Source organism: Neoarius graeffei, chromosome 14 (assembly GCF_027579695.1).
Source record: "Neoarius graeffei isolate fNeoGra1 chromosome 14, fNeoGra1.pri, whole genome shotgun sequence".
Lineage (NCBI taxonomy): Eukaryota > Metazoa > Chordata > Actinopteri > Siluriformes > Ariidae > Neoarius > Neoarius graeffei.
This window is the reverse complement of record NC_083582.1, coordinates 6,573,196-6,595,684: the sequence shown is the minus strand read 5'-3', so window position 1 is coordinate 6,595,684 and position 22,489 is coordinate 6,573,196. Positions and strand designations below refer to the sequence as shown.

Sequence of the window (22,489 nt, the reverse complement as noted above, 5' to 3'; positions counted from 1 at the left end):
AACCATTAAAAAACAATGAGGGCTTCAATGAATGTCCATGCAGAACGGCTTTTCTGTAAAAAAAAAAAAAACCTCTCAAGAACATAGTTATCAAGAACGCAAGAATATTTTATAGAAAAACACTTGTTTTACAAAAATATTTAAGTCTGAGATACAAAATAGATACAACTACAATAAATATAATACAAGAACATTTTAATAGAAAAAAACAAACTTTCTATATTAAAAATATTGAAATTGTAACAAAAATAGATACAACTAAACAGTCAGATAAATAGAAAGTTATAACAAGAACACAAGATTATTTTAATAGGAAAAAACAAACTATTAATGCAAAAAATATATTATTATTAGAAAAATAGATACAACTAGACAAACAGATAAATAAATAAAATACACAAAAATAGAACAAACGAAATGACGATAGAATAATTAAATGAACGTCCGTGCAAAGTAGTTTTCCCACAATATTATCATTAATATCACACAACAACATTATAAACTATATACAAAACAATTTGAACTATTAGGCAAACGGATAAAACTTGAATAAATAAAAGGCAAATGAATGCTTGCTTGCACGCACACACACTTACCATTATGAATGATGCTTTTTATATTTCATTTTCACCTGTTGCCAGGTGCGTTTGGCACTGCTGTTGCCTCTGAAATGTTCACAGGACCAACACCAACTTAGTCAAAGGGACTGAACAGTCAGTCATCCTAATTCATGTGACTCTGTGCACATATCAGCTTAAGTAGGCTACTCCATGAATTTACCATACCAAATTTTATTCAGGATTTTTCGGACATTAAACAAGCTATATATGACTGGGGCCACATCGAAGGACCATTTTCTGTGACTTGTGATTGATCATGAAGCTTTCTCTCATCCTATACTTCTGTTCTGGAACATGTAGAAGGGAGAATGTACTTGCGCATTTACCCGATCGGCAATTCGTTGCCAACATGCTTGCCGCTCCTTATTGGCAGCCGCTGTGTTAGATTTTGCTCTTAATGTTGTTTTGAACTCCTCGTAGCTTTGCATTATGACAGCGCATTCTTCCTCCGTGAAGTACGGCGACCATGCCATTGTGAACAGTGGGGATTTGCGCTGATAACCTCCCCTTTAACGTGAACGCGCATTAACCCTGATTAGGTTAAACCAGGTTCAACAAATCAACTTCATAACTGGCGTCGTAGTACCGTTTAACCCCAAACAAGATAACCAGGTTTTGTCAACCCCGGTTTAGCGGGGGTACCCTGGGTTACTTCTGGGTAGGTTGACCTCCGTTCGTAGTACAGGGCCCTAGTCTCTAACTAGTGAACTCACTCGTGAACTCACTAGCCTATCTTGCTGTCTAGATGAATCTGAGCTGCTTGAACTCAGACGTTACGTCACGTTCCAGTGAACATCCCAGACATACACGCACTGTCACGGTCAGTTATACTGAAGTGTTGCAATATTTTTGATTCAATACTTTATGTTTAAAAAAAAACTCCCCATACTCCACTCATTTTCAACACCAGTTTGTCCTCCATGTTTATTTTCTTGCTTAACACCCGAGCTTGTGATCTGATTGGTCAGGAGATTGAGGTCAGTACCTGGGTTTCTGTTACAGTTTTGCGCAAAATAGAAGCGATTTAAAAAGAAAAAAGAAAAGTCGTCAAAACACAATTGCACAGTAGCCGTGGTAGTGTTTAATGGAATGTCGAAAAATGTGTTTCCATTTCAATGTTGCGAAATATTGCTTTGTCGAATCGTCTGAGCAAACAAATTTAGCGAGCATATAAGCTTTTTTGAAATTCCCGTTTCCATCGCTTGTTTTTTAGCTCGTAATTTCAAATTATGCATTAAGGAAGTTAACTCGGCTACTCGGGACTTTTCTGAAAACAGGAAGCTCTTTGAATTTAGAAATTTTGACTTTTACTAAAAAAATTTAAAAATTGGCGAGTTTCAAAAAGCAATTGATTCTGATTTAAAAAAAAACCTAATAATAAATAAATATTTTTTTCTCTGATAAACAACAACAGGATTTTAGCAGAGTAATCAAGCACTTGTTGTGTATACTAGTGCGTCTCAAACAATTAAAATATCATGAAAAAGGTTTTTTTTTGTAATTTAACTCATAAAAGGTAAACTTTCATATTTTTTCATATATTTGTTACATGTAAAGTGAAATATTTCAAGCCTTTTTTGTTTTAATTTTGATGTTGATGGCTTATAGCTCATGAAAATCAGAAATCCACTCATAATCTCAAATGATTAGAATATTTCCTAAGATCAATTTTTAAAAAAAGGATTTACAATACGGAAATGTCCAACTTCTGAAACGTTTGTTCATTTATACACTCAATATTTGGTTGAAGCTCCTTTACCATGAATTACTGTATCAGTGGGGCGTGGCATGAAGGCGATCAGCCTGTGGCACTGCTGAGGTGTTACTGAAGCCCAGGTTGCTTTGATCGCAACCTTCAGCTCGTCTGTAGATTCGGGTTGGGTGTTTCTCATCTTCCTCTTGACAATACACTATAGATTCTCTCTGGGATTCAGGTCAGGCGAGTTGACTGGCCAATCACGCACAGTAATATCAGGGTCAGCAAACCATTTGGTAGAAGTTTTGGCACTGTGAGCAGGTCCTGCTGGAAAAGGAAATCAGCATCTCCATTAAGCTTGTCAGCAGATGGAAGCATGAAGTGTTCTAAAATCTCCTGGTAGATGCTGCATTGACTTTGGACTTGATAAACCACAGTGGACCAACACCAGCAGATGAATGACATGGCAACCCAAATCATCACAGACTGCGGAAACTTCACACTGGACTTCAAGCACCTTGGATTCTGTGCCTCTCCACTCTCAGACCTTGATTTCCAAATGAAATGCAAAATTTACTGAAAAGAGGACTTTGGACCACTGAGCAGCTACATTCTAGTGCTTTCTCTCCTTAGCCCAGGTAAGACGCCTCTGACGTCGCCTCTGGTTCAGGAGGGGCTTGATATGAGGAATGTGACAGTTGTAGACCCTTTCCTGAAGATGTCCATGTGTGGTGGCTCTTGATGCACTGACTCCAGCCTCAGTCCTCTCCTTGTGAAGCTTTCCCAAGTTCTTGAATCAACTTTTCTTGATGATCCTCTCAAGGCTGCACTCATCCCTGTTGCTTGTGCACCTTTTCCAGCCAGCCTTTTCAGCAATGACCTTCTGTAGCTTACCGTCTTTGTGTGGGGTGTCCATGATCGTCTTCTGGACAACTGTCAAGTCAGCAGTCTTCCCCATGATTGTGGTTGCGTGTACTGAACTAGACCGAGAGATACACAGGATTTATACTGTTTTACTCAAACTCAAAAGGAAATATTCTATTAATTTGAGATTTTTAAATTTTTTTTGTGCTGTAGGCCATAATGATCAAAGTTAAAATAGAAAAATGCTTGAAACATTTTACATGTAATGAGTCACTTTCTTGAACAACTGATGGAAAATATTGAACTAGTACTGTTAATCTGATATCTGTAGTTTTTCCGTGTCTGTGCACGTACATGAAGAGTCATTCCATATTAAACTGGTGAACGGCATGGTCTCGAACCTTTACCACAAAAGAAACTTAGTGTTACAATAAGAATAATCAACTAGACTCCATTTACGCAGAGAAAATGCAAAGTGTGCTTGCTGAGCTGTAGCAGAACAGCTATCATGCTAGCATGCCAACATGCTAACAACTAGCATGCTAACAGTTAGCATACTAACATGCTAAAAGCTAGCATGTTAACATGTTAATGCTAACATGCTAATAGATAGCATGCTAACAGCTAGCATTCTAACATGCTAATGATTACATGCTATTTGTTAAAATTCTAACACTTTAAAGCTAATATGCTGACAGCTAACAGGCTAACATGCTAATGGATAGTATGTTAACTTTTAGCATGCTAACACGCTGAGGGTGACATGCTGACATGCTAACAGTTAGCATGCTAACATGCTCAGGCGAACTCGCTAACAGCAAACATGCGAACTCTGCATGCTACCATGCTAATCCTAACAGCTCTCATGATAACATGCTAATGGTGAACATACTAACAACTTGCGAGCTAACAGCAGGCATGATATCGTAATGGGTAACATGCTAACAGCTAGCATGGTAACACGTGAATGCTTATATGCTAATTGCTATCGTGTGTGCGTGAAAGTATTCCTAATAAAGTGGCCATTGAGTTGAAGTTGATTTACTGTCAAAGTCTGAAATGAGCAGATCCTTGCCAAATGCATCATCACCTATGGGGGAAGGGAGGAACGACTCAGTCAAGCTTCCATTGATTAGCGGCAAAATGGAGAAAAAAACGGACGGATGAAAGGCGAGACAAAGCCGAGTGCGGGTCAGAACCGATATCATGTGTGCGATGGTGATTTGGCCTGAGGTGCCGTATGAAGTTTGGTGGATGTGTGGTGAAGTGTTACTGAGCAAAACTCCGTTCATCTGAATGGGGCCAAAAATCAATGGAAGCCTATGGAGGTAAAAAGAGATGCGTGAAAACCAAGGAAAAGACGAGTGCAGGTCTCAGATGAGGGGATGGATCTGTGCGGGGGCTTGGCCTGAGGCATCAAGTGAAGTTTCTTGAAGTTTGGTCACTTGGTTAAAAAAATTGATGGAGAGTGAAAGTTTTTCTCCTGAAACAGCATTCATTCTCAATGGGGCCAAAAATCAATGTAAGCCTATGGAGGAAAAAGGGATGAGCAAAAAGAAAGGAAAAATATGAGTGCGGGTCAGAACCGATTGCATGTATGTGTCGGGGGAGTTGGCCTGAAGTATCACATGAGGTTTGGTGCATCTGCGATGGAGCGTGTCCGAGTAGGACGATTCGATTCATGAGCCCTATTCATTCTCTAAGAAAAACGACAAGAACAAGAGAACGGGCGCGTTGATCCAAAAGCTGTATACTTGTACAAGCACACTACACCACTTCGGGCCAGACGTCTCACAGTTGGAACGGTGTCTCTATCTCGAACGCCCTCGGAGGAGTAGTGGATCCAACCAAAAAACGTGTTGGAATAAGGCAGAATAAGTAAACTTAAGAAGAACAATAGTGTGCTAATAAATACAATAAAAATAGAGAATTTACAGCATGTAGAGGTGAGAGAACATGATTATTAAAACATCACTCCACAATCTCCTGCCTGTGCTGGAGGTCTGAGTCTCCAAACCTCTCATACCCCTTTTCCACCAAATCAGTTCCAGGGCTGGTTCGGGGCCAGTGCTGGTGCTGGTTCACAACTCGTTCAACGATGCCCCTTTTCCACCAAAGCAGTTCCAGGGCTGGTTCGGGGCCAGCGCTTAGTTTGGAACCGGGTTTTCTGTTTCCACTGACAAAGAACTGGCTCTGGGGCCAGAAAAACCGGTTCCAGGCTAGCACCAACTCTCTGCTGGGCCAGAGGAAAGAACTGCTTACGTCAGCGGGGGGGCGGAGTTGTTAAGACCAACAACAATAACAAGACCGCGAAAGATCGCCATTTTTAAGTGACGAGAAGCAGCAGCTGTACAAACGCGAAGTCATCCATTATTATTATTGTTGTTGTTGCTGCTGCTGCTTCTTCCGTGTTTTGTTTTTGCTTCGATATTCGCGCCAAGGTTTATGCAAATGTAGCGACTTAACTGACGTATACAGCGACATAATGACGTGGCTTCCCTTAGCACCGCGAGCTATGGAAAAGCAAACTGGTTCTCAGCTGGCTCGCAAGTTGAACAAGTTGTGAACCAGTACCAGCACTGGCCCCGAACCAGCCCTGGAACTGATTTGGTGGAAAAGGGGTACTTGCGAGCCAGCTGAGAACCAGTTTGCTTTTCCATAGCTCGCGGTGCTAAGGGAAGCCACGTCATTACGTCACTGTATACGTCAGTTACGTCGTTGTATATGTCATTATGTCGCTGTATACGTCAGTTACGTCGCTACGTTTGCATAAACCTTGGCGCAAATATCGAAGCAAAAACAACACGGAAGAAGCAGCAGCAACAACAACAATAATAATAATAATGGATGACTTCGCATTTGTACAGCTGTGGCTTCTCGTCGCTTAAAAATGGCGATCTTTCGCGGTCTTGTTATTGTTGTTGGTCTTAACAACTCCGCCCCCCGCTGACGTAAGCGATTCTTTCCTCTGGCCCAGCAGAGAGTTGGTGCTAGCCTGGAACCGGTTTTTCTGGCCCCAGAGCCAGTTCTTTGTCAGTGGAAACAGAAAACCCGGTTCCAAACTAAGCACTGGCCCCGAACCAGCCCTGGAACTGCTTTGGTGGAAAAGGGGCATCAGTCACAGGGGTGTCTGAGGGCCCTGTGTTTACAGCTCACAGCCACTAGAGGGAGCTGCTGCCTCCATTCACACAGCAGCACGTTTATAATCAGGGTTAATGAGGATCTCTCTCTCTCTCACACACACAATCACTTTTCTTCCTAAATTTTTCTTTATTTTTTAATTTCAGTTTATTTTTTCATTTCTTTTTACTCTATGAGATGAGATACTCTAATCTTTCTCTTCTCTTTTTCTTCAGTGTTTTCTTTCTTCTGTTCTTCCATACTTTCTTTTATCTCTTCTATTCTCTCTTTTATTTTTTTCACTTATTCTTTCTTTCTGTCCCTTTTTTCTCACTGTCTATTTTTTCTCCCATCTGTCTCTGTATCTTCCTTCTCTTTCCATATGTATTGTTTGTCTGTATAAATAAATAAAAGCATTACTTTTATTCCTTTATCAGTTTTAACTCGTAACCAAACTGTATTTATTTCAGGAATTTTAGGCAGATTTGTTTTAACTCCAACATCCTCCCTGTGCGTGCGTGTGTGTGTACGCATGCAGGTGTTTATGATAGCAGTGTTTGTGTAACAATGTGTGGAGAAGACATGGCCTCATTGTAGACTTGTTTAACCAGTCAGTACAGTGGAGACACACACACACACACACACACACACACACACACACACACCCCTCCCACATGCTAACATCTATATACATGCAAACACACGTACAGTTGTGCACACAACAGGGCTTTACATGAACTTTTTTGCTCACCGGCCACTGTGGCTAGTGGTTTTCCCGAGTCACTAGCCATTCAGCCTTTTCACTAGCCACAATTTTGTTGCCAGGAAATCGCAGTTTTTTTCTTCACCATGATACGTTAAAGTTCGGAAGATCTAGATTTAATTATGAACGGCAGCGTATAATGTATCTCTACAGTCGCACTCAGGTATTCAGTGCTGTTAAGGTCGCTCCCTGTATGAAAACATGCAACCAATTCAGACAAAAATATAAACAGAGTATTCTGTTTATTGAACTCAAATTCAAGCCCCTTACAATATGAAATATCGTATAATATGAAAAATAACAGTCAGTACAACTGAACTGATTCTAATATTAAAAGTCCAGTTCAAAACGTTTTTCACTGAAAAACGTTTGATGTTTTGATATGCAAGTATTATGTGTATTATCAGGGTGGCACGGTGGTGTAGTGGTTAGCGCTGTCGCCTCACAGCAAGAAGGTCCTGGGTTCGAGCCCCGTGGCCGGCGAGGGCCTTTCTGTGTGGAGTTTGCATGTTCTCCCCGTGTCCGCGTGGGTTTCCTCCGGGTGCTCCGGTTTCCCCCACAGTCCAAAGACATGCAGGTTAGGTTAACTGGTGACTCTAAATTGAGCGTAGGTGTGAATGTGAGTGTGAATGGTTGTCTGTGTCTATGTGTCAGCCCTGTGATGACCTGGCGACTTGTCCAGGGTGAACCCCGCCTTTCACCCGTAGTCAGCTGGGATAGGCTCCAGCTTGCCTGCGACCCTGTAGAACAGGATAAAGCGGCTAGAGATAATGAGATGAGATGAGATGTGTATTATCAAGTATTATTATGCATATTATGTATTGTCTATTAATAGTGTGTGTGTGTGTGTGTGTGTGTGTGTGTGTGTGTGAACATGTGTAGAGAGAGACACTAACACTACATTCACACTGCAGGCTGAAGTGACTCAAATCCGAATTTTTCGCCCATATGTGACCTGTATCCGATCTTTTATTGACAATATGAACGACACAGATCCGATTTTTTCAAATCCGACCCAGGCCGTTTGGATATGTGGTCCTAATTCCAATTCCTATCCGATCTTTTCATATGCGACTTCAGTCTGAACCGCCAGGTCGCATTCATCCGACTTACACGTCATCAACAAGCCACAAACGTCACTATTCTGCGCTGAAGTAGGCGGCGGGTCTCTCAAAAAAAGTTACAACAACATGGCGCATGACATCAATGCGACTCCGCACCCACACGTTCCTTTGAACGGAGGTTGCAGTCACTACCCCGCAGAACGCCTGAGCCAAAACCCTTGCCCTCTTCCTTCTCAACCTCCTCCTTAATATCAGGCTATTGTGCATGTTCTGGCTCCGTCACAACAACAACTGCGTCATCGCCAGGTACTCCATGCTGGCTACTGTCATACACAGGAAACTTTAGGTTACTTCCGTAAACACTGGCCATGCTCACTGCGTGTGACGTCGTCGTATCCTGCAATGCGCATGCGGAACACTTTTAGGTCGCTTTTCGTTCATACTGAGGATCACATACAAGTCGCATATATTTGTTAATGTGAACGACCTCACAAAAAAATCGGATTTCACAAAAAAATCGGAATTGAGCATTAAGCCTTGCAGTGTGAACGTAGTGTATATGTCCTCATTGCATTCATCATCAGATGAGTCTGAATGGTCCATGAAAAATGGTCTTCGTGACCTGAGGCTTCCAGCAGGCCGTTAGTTGATAAGTAGAGTGGAAAGTTTCAACTTATGTTTGCCTTGGGTAACTTTGCCTAAAACATGGTGGTGTATACTGATTTTTTTTTCCCGTAATTTTTTTTTTTGTGTGTGTGTGTAGGTGTAACGGATGCCAGATTGTTAATGTATCTCAGTTCCATAGGCTGCATGGTGAGGGTATATTTTGTCCTCATTGCTTGGGCCAGATCAAACCATTAAACAAGCTTAAACTATTCTTACTCTTGCCACATACAGGATTTTTTTTTTCCAAAACTGATTATATTCAGTTCAAACACCATTAAAAGTAATTTCAGGAATAGATCTCTTGTGCGGCGTGTAATTCACCCCTCTCATTTAAATATGGCAAACATTTTTCGGCACGTGCTTTGCGCATCACGGACCTCGGTGATTTTAAAATGCTGCTCCGGCCCTGACCATCTCTGCCCCTTTATCCCTGAGCAGCAGGGTTTGAAACTCCAGCGATACGCTGCCACATAGTGTGCTTGTCAGTCATCAGCAACTTTGTTGCTTCGTTCATTAACCGCAGGTTACCGTATCACTGATTTTAGCTGAGACGTTAACGAACGTTCTGAACAATTCTAACATGTTGTCAGAATGTTTATGCAGGTGCTCATGGGAGTTGTCAGCGCGTAATATTACATTGCAATGCGTTTATGATATCAGATGCCTTCAGAGAAAACTACAATTAAAATATGTTGTCATACCACAGAATAAACCACCTGCCAAAGTGGCTAGTGAGACTAAGTTATTACCCGCCAAAGCCCAATTTTACCTGTATTTGGCGGGTGCTAATGTAAAGCCCTGGTACACAGATTAAAACGGTGTGTGTGTGTGTGTGTGTGTTATAGTGTTAGGTTAATATACAGTAAGTAAAAGAAGTATGTCACTAACTTACACCATATTTATCAAAACCCAACACTGACACTGGTCACCATAGTAACGGAGCACACACTGTTCAGTCCAGTAGTACAGCGCTCTCTCTCTCTCTCTCTCTCTCTCTCCATCATTGATCAGGTGATTGACTGATTCAGGAGCAGGACTTATTGATCACTCTCTAACCAATTACATCACAGCATTATACCTTTTATGGCTAAGTCCCGCCTCTTACTGAAGAAAACACACCATCACTTTAATTCTTTGGGTTTTTTTTCCCCTTTTTGTCTCTCTCTCTCTCTGATGGGACTGTTTTCTCTCTCTCTCTCTCTGATGGGACTGTTTTCTCTCTTCTCATTTATTATTTCCCCCTTTTATTCTTTTAGACATTCCTTTTTCTTTTCCTCTTCTCTTACATTCTTCTCTCTTCTTTTTCTTTGTCTTCTTCATTCCTTCTTCCCCTCTCTTCTTGTTTTTATTTTTACTCTCTCTCACCCTTCATTTTTCCCCTCCGTCCTTTCTTTCTTTGTTCCTCCTGCCCTCCTTTCTCTTTTTCCCTCCCTCCTTTCTCTTTTTCTTTCTTCCTCCTGCCCTCCTTTCTCTTTTCCCCACCCTTCCTCATTTCTTTTTCTCCCTCCCCCTTTCTTTCTTTCTTTCTTTCTTTCTCCCTCCCCCCCTTTCTTTCTTTCTCCCTCCCCCCCTTTCTTTCTTTCTCCCTCCCCCCCTTTCTTTCTTTCTTCCTCCCCCCCTTTCTTTCTTTCTTCCTCCCCCCTTTCTTTCTTTCTTTCTCCCTCCCCCCCCCCCTTCTTTCTTTCTTTCTTTCTTTCTTTCTTTCTCCCTCCCCCTTTTTCTTTCTCCCTCACCCTTTCTTTCTTTCTTTCTTTCTTTCTCCCTCCCTCCTTTCTTTCTCCTGCCCTCCTTTCTTTTTCTTTCTCCCGCCTTTCTTTCTTTCACCCTCCCCCCCTTTCTTTCTTTCTTTCTTTCTCCCTCCCTCCCCCCCCCCTTTCTTTCTTTCTTTCTTTCTTTCTCCCTCCCCCTTTTTCTTTCTCCCTCACCCTTTCTTTCTTTCTTTCTTTCTCCCTCCCTCCTTTCTTTCTCCTGCCCTCCTTTCTTTTTCTTTCTCCCGCCTTTCTTTCTTTCACCCTCCCTCTTCTTTCTTTCTCCTGCCTTTCTCTCTTTCAGTCTCCCTCCTTTTTCTTTCACCCTCCCTTCTTTCTTTCTTTTGCCTTTCTTCCTTTCTCCTGCCCTCCTTTCTTTCTTTCTCCCTCCCTCCTTCCTTTCTCTCTTTCACCCTCCATTCTTTTTCTCCCACCCTCCTTTCTTTTTCTTTCTCCTGCCTTTCTTTCACCCTCCCTCTTCTTTCTTTCTCTCTTTCTTTCTTTCTCCTGCCTTTCTCTCTTTCAGTCTCCCTCCTTTCTTTTTCTTTCACCCTCCCTTCTTTCTCTCTTTCTTTCTGCTGCCCTTCTTTCTTTCTCCCTCCATTCTTTCTTTCTCCCTCCATTCTTTATTTCTCCCTCCATTCTTTATTTCTCCCAGCCTCCTCCTCTTTCTTTCTCCTGCCTATCTCTCTTTCAGTCTCCCTCCTTTCTTTTTCTTTCTTTCGCCCTCCCTAATTTTCTCTTTCTTTCGCCTTTCTTCCTTCATTTCTTTCTCCTGCCCTTCTTTCTTTCTTTCTCTCTCTCTGTAATTGATCACGGGACTTTCTTGTTCAGGGAGAGAGGACAGGTGTGCTGAGTGATTGATTGCTCTCCAGCCAATCAGACCTCAGCATTGAGCTCTAGTCCCGCCTCTTGTTGAGTGAAGCGGACCAATCAGGAGCAGCAGTACTTCCGCCCGCTGGCTGCCCTGAGCTCAGAGTAAACACGGAGTGGAGTCCTGTAGGAGAGACAGACAGACAGAGAGAGAGAGAAAAGCTCCGAGTCACTTTTGAGAGACTGTAGAGTTTACAGCAGGGTGAATGAGTGGTTTCTCTCCGGAGGGGGGAGAGAGAGAAAGAAAAAAAGCAAGTAAGCCCATGTTGGAGTAAAGTGGAGGAGTAAAGTGGAGGAGAGGAGTGAGGAGGAGTGGAGTGGAGTGGAGAGAGGAGGAGAGGAGTGAAGGATCTGCAGGGCGGCTCACTGACACTGAGTGAGTAACCTCGCGCGCAGCCTTTATTTCACTTTTATTTCTGTTTCTTACAGCAGGAGCTCAGCTCTACAGCTCAGCTCTACAGCAGGAGCTCAGCTCTACAGCTCAGCTCTACAGCTCAGCTCTACAGCAGGAGCTCAGCTCTACAGCTCAGCTCTACAGCAGGAGCTCAGCTCTACAGCTCAGTTCTACAGCTCAGTTCTACAGCAGGAGCTCAGCTCTACAGCTCAGTTCTACAGCAGGAGCTCAGCTCTACAGCAGGTCAGAGAGAGAGAGAGAGAGAGAGAGGGAGAGATTTCCATTATGTTGCCGGAGCGCGTTTATCACTTTTACAACAACAAACTCTTCACTCGGGATCCGTGCTGCGTTTATCTGTTTATTAGTAACGCGCGTGCAGTGTTTGGTAGAGTCTCTCTCTCTCTCTGTCTGTCTGTCTGTCTCTCTCTGTCTGTCTGTCTCTCTCTGTCTGTCTGTATCAGTGTTTCCTTCTTCTCCATGTTTAGTGTGAACTAAAGTGAACTTCAGATTTGTTGCAGGAAATGTTTCTATTTTAAAGGAAACTGTAACCAAACTTCAGCACTGACTACATTACAGTCACTACAACAAACACAGCAGACCTGCTTCAGTGTTCCTCTTCAGTGTCGCCGTTCCCATTCAGTGTCCCTCTTGGTGTCCCCGTTCCGTTCCCATTCAGTGTCCCTGTCCCCATTCAGTGTCCCTCTTGGTGTCCCTGTTCAGTGTCCCTCTTGGTGTTCGTTGTCCGTGTCCCCGTTCAGTGTTCCTCTTGGTGTCCCTGTTCCGTGTTCCCGTTCAGTGTCCCTCTTGGAGTCCCTGTTCCGTGTCCCCGTCCCCGTTCAGTGTCCCCGTCCCCGTTCAGTGTCCCGTCCCCGTTCAGTGTCCCCGTTCAGTGTCCCCGTTCAGTGTCCTGTCCCCGTTCAGTGTCCCCGTTCAGTGTCCTTGTTCAGTGTTCCCGTCCCTGTTCAGTGTTCCCATTTAGTGTCCCTCTTGGTGTTCAGTGTCTGTGTCCTTGTTCCGTGTCCCCGTTCCCGTTCCGTGTCCCTCTTAGTGTCCCCGTTCAGTATTCCTGTCCCCGTTCAGCGTCCCTGTTGGTGCTCAGTGTCCCCGTTCAGCGTCCCTGTTGGTGCTCAGTGTCCCCGTTCAGCGTCCCTGTTGGTGCTCAGTGTCCCCGTTCAGCGTCCCTGTTGGTGCTCAGTGTCCCCGTTCAGCGTCCCTGTTGGTGCTCAGTGTCCCCGTTCAGCGTCCCTGTTGGTGCTCAGTGTCCCCGTTCAGCGTCCCTGTTGGTGCTCAGTGTCCCCGTTCAGCGTCCCTGTTGGTGCTCAGTGTCCCCGTTCAGCGTCCCTGTTGGTGCTCAGTGTCCCCGTTCAGCGTCCCTGTTGGTGCTCAGTGTCCCCGTTCAGCGTCCCTGTTGGTGCTCAGTGTCCCCGTTCAGCGTCCCTGTTGGTGCTCAGTGTCCCCGTTCAGCGTCCCTGTTGGTGCTCAGTGTCCCCGTTCAGCGTCCCTGTTGGTGCTCAGTGTCCCCGTTCAGCGTCCCTGTTGGTGCTCAGTGTCCCCGTTCAGCGTCCCTCTTGTTCAGCGTCCCTGTTGGTGCTCAGCGTCCCTCTTGTTCAGCGTCCCCGTTCGGTGCTCAGTGTCCCTCTTGTTCAGCGTCCCCGTTCGGTGTTTAGTGGCCCTGCTGGTGGACGGGGTTTAGTGGCCCTGCTGGTGGTCGGGGTTTAGTGGCCCTGTTGGTGGTCTTGTCTGTGTTTAGTGTCCCTGTTCCTTCCCCTGCAGGAAAGTTCCTGTTGTCTGGAGGAACAGCAGGTTGTTGCTTGTTATTACTCTGACTGACTGACTGACTGACTGATTTTAGTTTTGCAGAAACGGACTTCATTTCACGCTTCCCAAATCACACTCGTTTAAGATTATGAACTTTTACCTGATGTAAATGATGAAATGTGTTTGAGAAACAGATGCTGTCTATATGGACAGTTTTATGTAGTTACCCTGTTAGAAATGGGTTCAATAGGAGTCCATTTCTGTCCCCCAAGATACAATTGACACTGATGTTCCCCCTGCACCTCATTATTGGACCTCAGGGTAACGATGTGTTCCTTTTTAGGGTCAAGACGGTACACCAAGCAGTATATAAAGGGCATAAATAAGTACCTTAGCGGTTACTGCACCAGTAACAAGCCATTGTACCCCTAAAGGGGCAGTAATTAAATATTATACATACAGGCTACTTTTTCCACGGGATAAAAACATGCTCTGTTTTCTTCTCGTGGGTTTATTGATGGCATGCAGTATTATATCGCTTATCCTCCATGTATTACACCGCTCTCCCCAGTGGAGGAGTGTGCAATGTTGTTATAATATTGCACGTTGTCAAGACAACACAACACGGCCTCTCATGTCGGAGCTCATGCGAAGATCCAATGACAACTTTTCTGCTGTGTATGCGCACAATCATTTCTTTGTCGGCCGGGAGAGAGAAGGCGGGGTTAATTCAATGCTCGGTTTCAGCACAAAATAAATAAAATGAAACTCAAGACATGCTGAACACCCAAAAGGCTAACAAAACTTTATTATATATTCTTCACGCATATTTACAAGAGAAAAACAGACCAACAGACATCGAAAAACTGGAAAAGAGAGCAATAGCAAAAATCTTGTCAAAGTTCTACTTGGAGGTGAGGAAAAGTGACAGACTTTTACAAGAGGACTTCACTCAGCAAAGCCCTTTTGTTTTGAACAACTGCAATGGAACAATTAACTACGACCAAAAGTAACTGTGAACTTGAACCGTCAACCTGGATATCGCTTGTATATAAGTTGGGTCGTTGTTGAAGTTTTTTGGACTTGTACCATTTTTATTGTTCGAACTTTGTGCAGTACATTGGATTGACAGAGTGTTGAATTACAGTCAATCGGAATCAGTATTAAATATTGGTAAGTTTCTGCCCTGTTCTTAACTTTTTGTAAAATCTAATTGTTCAGTCGAATGTGTATGTACGGTTGTGGTCAGAAGTTTACATACAGTGACATGAATGTCATCTTGGATATGAATGTCATGGCAATATTTGGGCTTTCAGTAATTTCTTTCAACTGTTCTTTTTCTGTGGCAGAATGATTGTACAGCATATAGCTTTAATAAAAAAAATAGATTTTGGTGCACAAGTTTTAATTTTCTTTGGGTTTCTGGAATCAACACGGGGCCAAAAATATACATACAACACACCTAATATTTGGGTAAAATGTCTCTTTGCAAGATTCACCTTAACCAAACATTTTTGTTTACAACCCCAATTCCAAAAAAGTTGGGACAAAGTACAAATTGTAAATAAAAATGGAATGCAATAATTTACAAATCTCAAAAACTGATATTGTATTCACAATAGAACATAGACAACATATCAAATGTCGAAAGTGAGACATTTTGAAATTTCATGACAGCAACACATCTCAAAAAAGTTGGGACAGGGGCAATAAGAGGCTGGAAAAGTTAAAGGTACAAAAAAGGAACAGCTGGAGGACCAAATTGCAACTCATTAGGTCAATTGGCAATAGGTCATTAACATGACTGGGTATAAAAAGAGCATCTTGGAGTGGCAGCGGCTCTCAGAAGTAAAGATGGGAAGAGGATCACCAATCCCCCTAATTCTGCGCCAACAAATAGTGGAGCAATATCAGAAAGGAGTTCGACAGTGTAAAATTGCAGAGAGTTTGAACATATCATCATCTACAGTGCATAATATCATCAAAAGATTCAGAGAATCTGGAAGAATCTCTGTGCGTAAGGGTCAAGGCCGGAAAACCATACTGGGTGCCCGTGATCTTCAGGCCCTTAGACGGCACTGCATCACATACAGGCATGCTTCTGTATTGGAAATCACAAAATGGGCTCAGGAGAAGGACGACCCAAGTTGTTATCAGCGCTCAGTTCAGAAGCCTGCATCTCTGATGGTATGGGGTTGCATTAGTGCGTGTGGCATGGGCAGCTTACACATCTGGAAAGACACCATCAATGCTGAAAGGTATATCCAGGTTCTAGAACAACATATGCTCCCATCCAGACGACGTCTCTTTCAGGGAAGACCTTGCATTTTCCAACATGACAATGCCAAACCACATACTGCATCAATTACAGCATCATGGCTGCGTAGAAGAAGGGTCCGGGTACTGAACTGGCCAGCCTGCAGTCCAGATCTTTCACCCATAGAAAACATTTGGCGCATCATAAAACGGAAGATACGACAAAAAAGACCTAAGACAGTTGAGCAACTAGAATCCTACATTAGACAAGAATGGGTTAACATTCCTATCCCTAAACTTGAGCAACTTGTCTCCTCAGTCCCCAGACGTTTACAGACTGTTGTAAAGAGAAAAGGGGATGTCTCACAGTGGGAAACATGGCCTTGTCCCAACTTTTTTGAGATGTGTTGTTGTCATGAAATTTAAAATCACCTAATTTTTCTCTTTAAATGATACATTTTCTCAGTTTAAACATTTGATATGTCATCTATGTTCTATTCTGAATAAAATATGGTATTTTGAAACTTCCACATCATTGAATTCCGTTTTTATTTACAATTTGTACTTTGTCCCAACTTTTTTGGAATCGGGGTTGTATTGTAGCATCTTCATTACATAAAATGCTCAGTGCGCTTTACATCAGTTCATATAATTTGTATATAATTTGTCCCAACTTTTTTGGAATCGGGGTTGTACCATGAACAAGCTTCTGACAGAATTCTGGTTGGATATTTCAAGTCAAGTCAACTGCTATGACATCACAGACTGGGATGTGTTGCTTAGCCCACACTGTGAGGACAGATACCCCTTTTCCACCAAATCAGTTCCAGGGCTGGTTCGGGGCCGGTGCTGGTTCACAACTCATTCAACTTGCGAGCCAGCTGAGAACCAGTTTGCTTTTCCATCGCTCGCGGTGCCACGTCATTACGTCGCTGTATACGTCAGTTACGTCGCTACGTTTGCTTAAACCTTGGCGCGAATATCGAAGCAAAAACAACACGGAAGAAGCAACAACAACAATAATAATAATAATAATAATAATAATCGCGTTTGTACAGCTGCTGCTTCTCGTCGCTTAAAAATGGCGATCTTTCGCGGTCTTGTTATTGTTGTTGGTCTTAACAACTCCCCCCCCCCCCCACTGACGTAAGCGGTTCTTTCCTCTGGCCCAGCAGAGAGTTGGTGCTAGCCTGGAACCGGTTTTTCTGGCCCCAGAGCCAGTTCTTTGTCAGTGGAAACAGAAAACCCGGTTCCAAACTAAGCACTGGCCCCGAACCAGCCCTGGAACTGCTTTGGTGGAAAAGGGGCAATAGAGGGGCTGACACACTGACAGATTTACCTCAACTTCTGTGCAGACGTGGTCTCCCCTGCTAAGACTGTACGGTGTTACCCTAATAACAAGCCATGGGTAACACAGGAAGTCAAAGCTGTCCTCAAAACAATTGTTTGAACTGATCTTGGAATTTGCAGTTGTTTAGAAATGGCTCCAAGAGACATCCTGGAGTTGTGTATATCTGCGATCCTCTTTCTTAGATCTGCACTGAGCTCCTTGGACTTTCCCATTTTACTGTGTGTTGGTCAACCCAATGAGTGCTGCACCTCCTGAATTAATGACCTAAGTGAGCGTATGTAAATTTTTGACCCTGTATGTATAATTTTGCTCCTGTGTTGATTTCAGAAAACCCAAATGAAATTAAAACTTGCGCACCTGTACAATCATTCTGCCACAGAAAAGAACAGTTGAAAGAAATTACTGAAAGCCCAAATATTGCCATGACATTCATGTCACTGTAAACTTCTGACCACAACTGAATAGTAATAATGATGGCGGCTGGCTTTTTTTTTTTCGTGGTCTATCAGATATATTCCATTCAGCTACAGTACTCGTCTTCGATTCGTTCACGTACATATTCCTTTCGGGTGTGCAACGCGTCTTTCTCTTAATTCTCTCAAAATCTTCCGTCTTTAACAAAGCAAACCTGACGGCCATGTGTGTTTTATTTACAAATTGTCAGTCACTCGCTAGCGCAGAAGTTTTACGTCTCTGATGTGTGACGTCATGTCTTGACAACCGTGCAATATCGCAAACCATATTCGGCGCTCATTCTCCATTGGGTAGAGTGACGTAATACATGTAGGATAAGCGATATACTAACGCTATCGCATGCTATCAAACCAAATGAATGAAACCCGCTAGAGGGGAATAGAACACGTTTTTATTCCATCAAAAAAGTGACCTGTATGTATACAGGAGGCTGCAAAGGTAGGTATACAGTAAGGATTATCCCAGTATTACCGATATTCTAATAGTGGTGCTAGGTTTCATTTAATGCTAATGTTTTGTGCGAACGTTTTGTTTTTCATTACTGTATACCTACTTTTGCAGCCCCCTGTATGTTATTTTCTGAGAGTGGGTGTGGCTTTCCTTTTCTTTTCTTCGAGTGCTCATCTGTGTATTTGCACGTTTGGTGATTTTCTGAGAGTCTCGAGAAAAGTTCGGACCTCCTGGAGCTTTACGGAAGTTTATAGGGGTCTGGGGATGCGTCGCAGGGGAGGTCCTGTCTTGGACGTACATTGACTCTGGAGACATGGCTTGAGTCTACAGCCGTGTGTAAGTCAAGTCTGGGGACGTGCAGCACGTGGACATGGGCGAGTCGAGTCTGGGGACACGCAGGAGTCCTGATGAAGTCCATGATTTAACAGTGTTTAATGTTTAAATCTGGGACATTTGGGGACATAGAGTCCAGTCTGGGGCATCTATACATCTTATGCATTGCTGTATAATTTGAGTGTGTGGCGTGTGTTCAAGTCACGTGGAAAGGTGTGAAAGTTTGAAAAATGTTGATGTTATTCAGGAACTATTTTCATAGTAAATTATTAAATAAATATCGAGAGGACATGCACACGGTCCTGTTTTTGAGTCTCCAATGCTTTCCAGTGCATTTCTTCATCACGCCTGGGTGGAGTGGAGCGAAGTGCTTTTATTTCTGCTCTGTCCGTTCCAGACTGCTGTCTCGGATGTCGTCTCTCTGAGATCAGTTGGCACTCTTTCCCAATCTGGTTCTGATCACTCAGCTTTGACTGCTGTCTCTCTCCTTCTTCCACGTAATTAAACACTGACTTAAACTCTCCACTATTTATTTATTTAAATTCCACGTTGTGTTCCATGTGTTCTCCATTGATGCTTAAATGCGTGAGATTCCCGGTTCTCTCTCTCTCTCTCTCTCTCTCTCTCTCTCTCTCTCTCTCTCTCTCTCGGGTGCTGTGCGGAGTCGGGAAGCCGGACAGCTGCAGTGTGTGTGTTTACTTTGGAATTCCAGCGAGATTAATGCAGGGTGGAATCGGCAGCGTCCCTGCTCGTGTGCGACGGACGGGTTTGGAGTAAACTCGAGAGGGGCGTGGGTCAGTCATGTGTGTTGTGCTGCTATAGAAAACTAATCAGTGACCGGGTGGTGTGATGAAGCAGGGTTACTGTTACCACCCAGACGTTGATTACTTTCCCTTAACGGCACGTCATGGAGTGTGTGATAGCACAGCAGTTTCTCAGCGATTTTAGTTTTTACAATTTTTAAAAAAATCCATTTATAATTGCATTTGATTTTGTGGAATGTCTGTGAAATGTGTGGGCTGCACATTTTTTTTTTTTTTTTCCTTTCATGAAAAAATCAAACTTGCAAATGTCCTTCAAACATCCTCAAGGAAAATCGAGCTTCAGCATCATGTAAGAGTTTAATAAAAATTCAGTTTGAAGAGAATCATGAGTGAGGGTTGGGCTCAGTCAGGTGGGGTGAATCTGAAGTTCATCGTGCTAAAATGTCGCTACGTTTCTGAGATCATAGTGATGGCGATTTTATATTTAATTTTTTTTTTAATAGCAAGGTGAAGTCTTTGTACTGAGTTTATTTATTTATTTATTTATTTTATTATGCATAAATTAACAATTTTTTATCCTTATTTTTGTTGACAACTTTTTTTCATTTCCATTTCTTACACTTAATATCAACCCTTAATATCATGAGTCATATCGTGTCTTATAGAAATGTCTCCGAGTATCATGATCTGATGATTCTGGTCCTATCGCCTCGTCCCTCTTTATTAACCATTAAACCACGCCTGGTTTAATCTTCGAGATGGTGATAGATGATGATAGATTCAGCAGATGTGACGAGACCTTTATCAGTGGCGTCAGTCAGAGCCGTGATGACCAATGAATTTATTATTTAATAATTTAATGACGGTGCGATCTCCAATCAAACTCTCGCCATATGTTTCTGTAAAATATCTTCGATTCCACTGAAAATGATTAAAATAAGAAGAGCAAATGCAGGCTTTAAAATCGTTGAGCGGATCAGTTCAGACCGGGCAAATATAATATACACTGGAGATCAAAATTAGAGAACAACTTATAAAAACTTGAATAATTTTGAAATAATACCATCTTCACTGCTCAACAGTTTAAGGACATTTTGTTGTGTCTATACCATGCTACAACAACACTTTTTCACAAAATGGATAACGCATTTCAACAAAAAACCTGCATTTTGCAAAAAATGCACTGATCAAAATTAGAGAACACTTTCAGGTGCCTCCCACTTAATGGTGCTAATCTAGCACATGGTGCTAATTTCCTTGATTATCAGTCAACCCCTATTTAAGTGGCATTCTAACTGCCAGTTTCATTGACTTTGCAAGATGGTGGGTCGTTCTAAAGTGACTGAAAGCCTCCGGCAGCAGGTTGTCCAGATGAAAACCAAAGGGATGACCCTATCAGCCATAGCAAGACAAGTTGATCGTTCCAAATCTGTGATTTCAAGAATATTGAATCTTTACAAAACTACAAACTCATTCAAGTCGCCCAAGAAGGCTGGTCATCCACGGAAGACAAATGCAAGAGAGGACAGGTCACTGCGAAGGATGTCAATGGGTAATCGTTTCCATACTGCAGGTGGAATTGCTCGCCAGTTCAGTGCTGAACATGGTAAGGATCTGGCTCGCCATACAGTGGCTCGCCGTTTAAGAGCATTTGGACTGAAGGCCCACACTGCAGTGACCAAACCTCTCATTAGCAAAAAAAAATCAAAAAGCTAGACTGAGCTTTGCTGAGGAGCATGTTGTGTGGACAGAGGAGAACTGGTCCAGGGTTCACTTCAGTGATGAAAGCAAATTTAATTTATTTGGGTCTGATGGGAAGCATTATGTTCGGCGACACATTGGAGAAAGACTAAACCCAAAGTGTGTAAAGAAGTCAGTGAAAGGTGGAGGAGGAAGTGTCATGGTTTGGGGCATGTTTTCTGCTGCGGGAGTTGGGCCTCTTGTACAGCTACATGGCCGAGTGAATGCAAATGTGTATCAGAACCTTCTTCAACAGCACATGGTTCCTTACTTGCGTTCATCGCCCAATCAGCCTGCAGTCTTTATGCAGGACAATGCTCCATGTCACACAGCAAAACGGGTAAAGAATTTCCTTGAAGGTGAAAACATTGAATTAATGGCATGGCCTGCCCAGAGTCCTGATCTCAACCCAATAGAGAACCTCTGGAAAATCCTTGGTGACAAAGTTATGGTCAAGAAACCCTCTACAATCACCGAACTGTGGAGGAGGCTGGAAGAAGAATGGACCAAAATCACACCAGAGCAGTGTGAGAGACTAGTGCTATCCTGTGGCCGCAGATGTGCTGAAATCATTCACAGCAGAGGCCTGTACACTTCTTACTAATTGCTGACTGTTGTAACCTTCAGATTTTTGTTCCAGATTGTTGTTCTCTAATTTTGATCAGTGTGTTCTCTAATTTTGATCAGTGCGTTTTCTGAAAAATATTTTTTTTTGTGAAATGCCTTTAGTCATTTTGTGAAAAAAATGTTGTTGAACCATGATATGGACACAATAAAATGTCATTTAACTGTTGAGCAGTGAAGATGGTATTATTTCAAAATTATTCAAGTTTTTATAAGTTGTTCTCTAATTTTGATCTCCAGTGTATATCCGGATCATGGTGAGTTTTATCGCTGTTTGCTTTTCTGAGATATTATGGATATCATGAGGTTGTGGTTTTAATTCTGTTTTTCAGAATGGACAGGAAGAAGCAGCAGGAGATGCGTTGTTAAACTTTAATTAATAAAAAAAAAAAGAAATGTAAATTTTGTACAGTTGTGTGCGCGCCCCCCCGGCAGCATTAAATATCATAAACAATAGATTTTTTTAAAGAGCAAAAAAAAAAAGTTAAAGATAAAAAAAAAATAAGAAAATAAAAATGTTGAGTACTTTTAAACAAAAAACATCTTTTCTTGATATATTTAATGTCAGTGAATATATATATATATATATATATATATATATATATATATATATATATATATATATATATATATATATAATATTTTTTTTTTTAATTTATTAAAAAAAATTAAAACTAACATATTTAAAAAAATTCTGAAAGAAGTAAACACCCGGCCTTCATCATTTTTATTTTCTTTAATGTTTTTATCCCGAACTTTTTTTTTTTTTGTTAAAAAATATCATCAAATCTCTTCTTGATATATTTAATGCAGGTGAAAATTTTATTTAAAAAAAAAAATCAACATTTCAATAAATTTCTTAATTTACCATTTTTATGTTAAAATATATATATATTATCCTTAACTTGTTTTTGTTCTTAAATATATGTTG

At 42.2% G+C, this 22,489-nt stretch overlaps 1 protein-coding gene across 3 annotated transcripts in view; it reads left to right on the top strand.

Annotated features, from left to right (window-relative positions):
• The first annotated feature begins 11,502 nt into the window (after positions 1–11,502).
• Positions 11,503–22,489, top strand: part of mpp7a (MAGUK p55 scaffold protein 7a) — a 314,814-nt gene continuing 303,827 nt past the window's right edge. Inside the window, exon 1 of one of the 3 annotated variants that reach the window (XM_060939197.1) lies at positions 11,503–11,790. The gene's annotated coding sequence lies outside the window, so the exon portion shown is untranslated. Of the gene's footprint in view, positions 11,791–11,851; positions 12,052–22,489 lie in introns of those variants that run through there. The other 2 variants (XM_060939196.1, XM_060939198.1) reach the window with 2 other exon arrangements.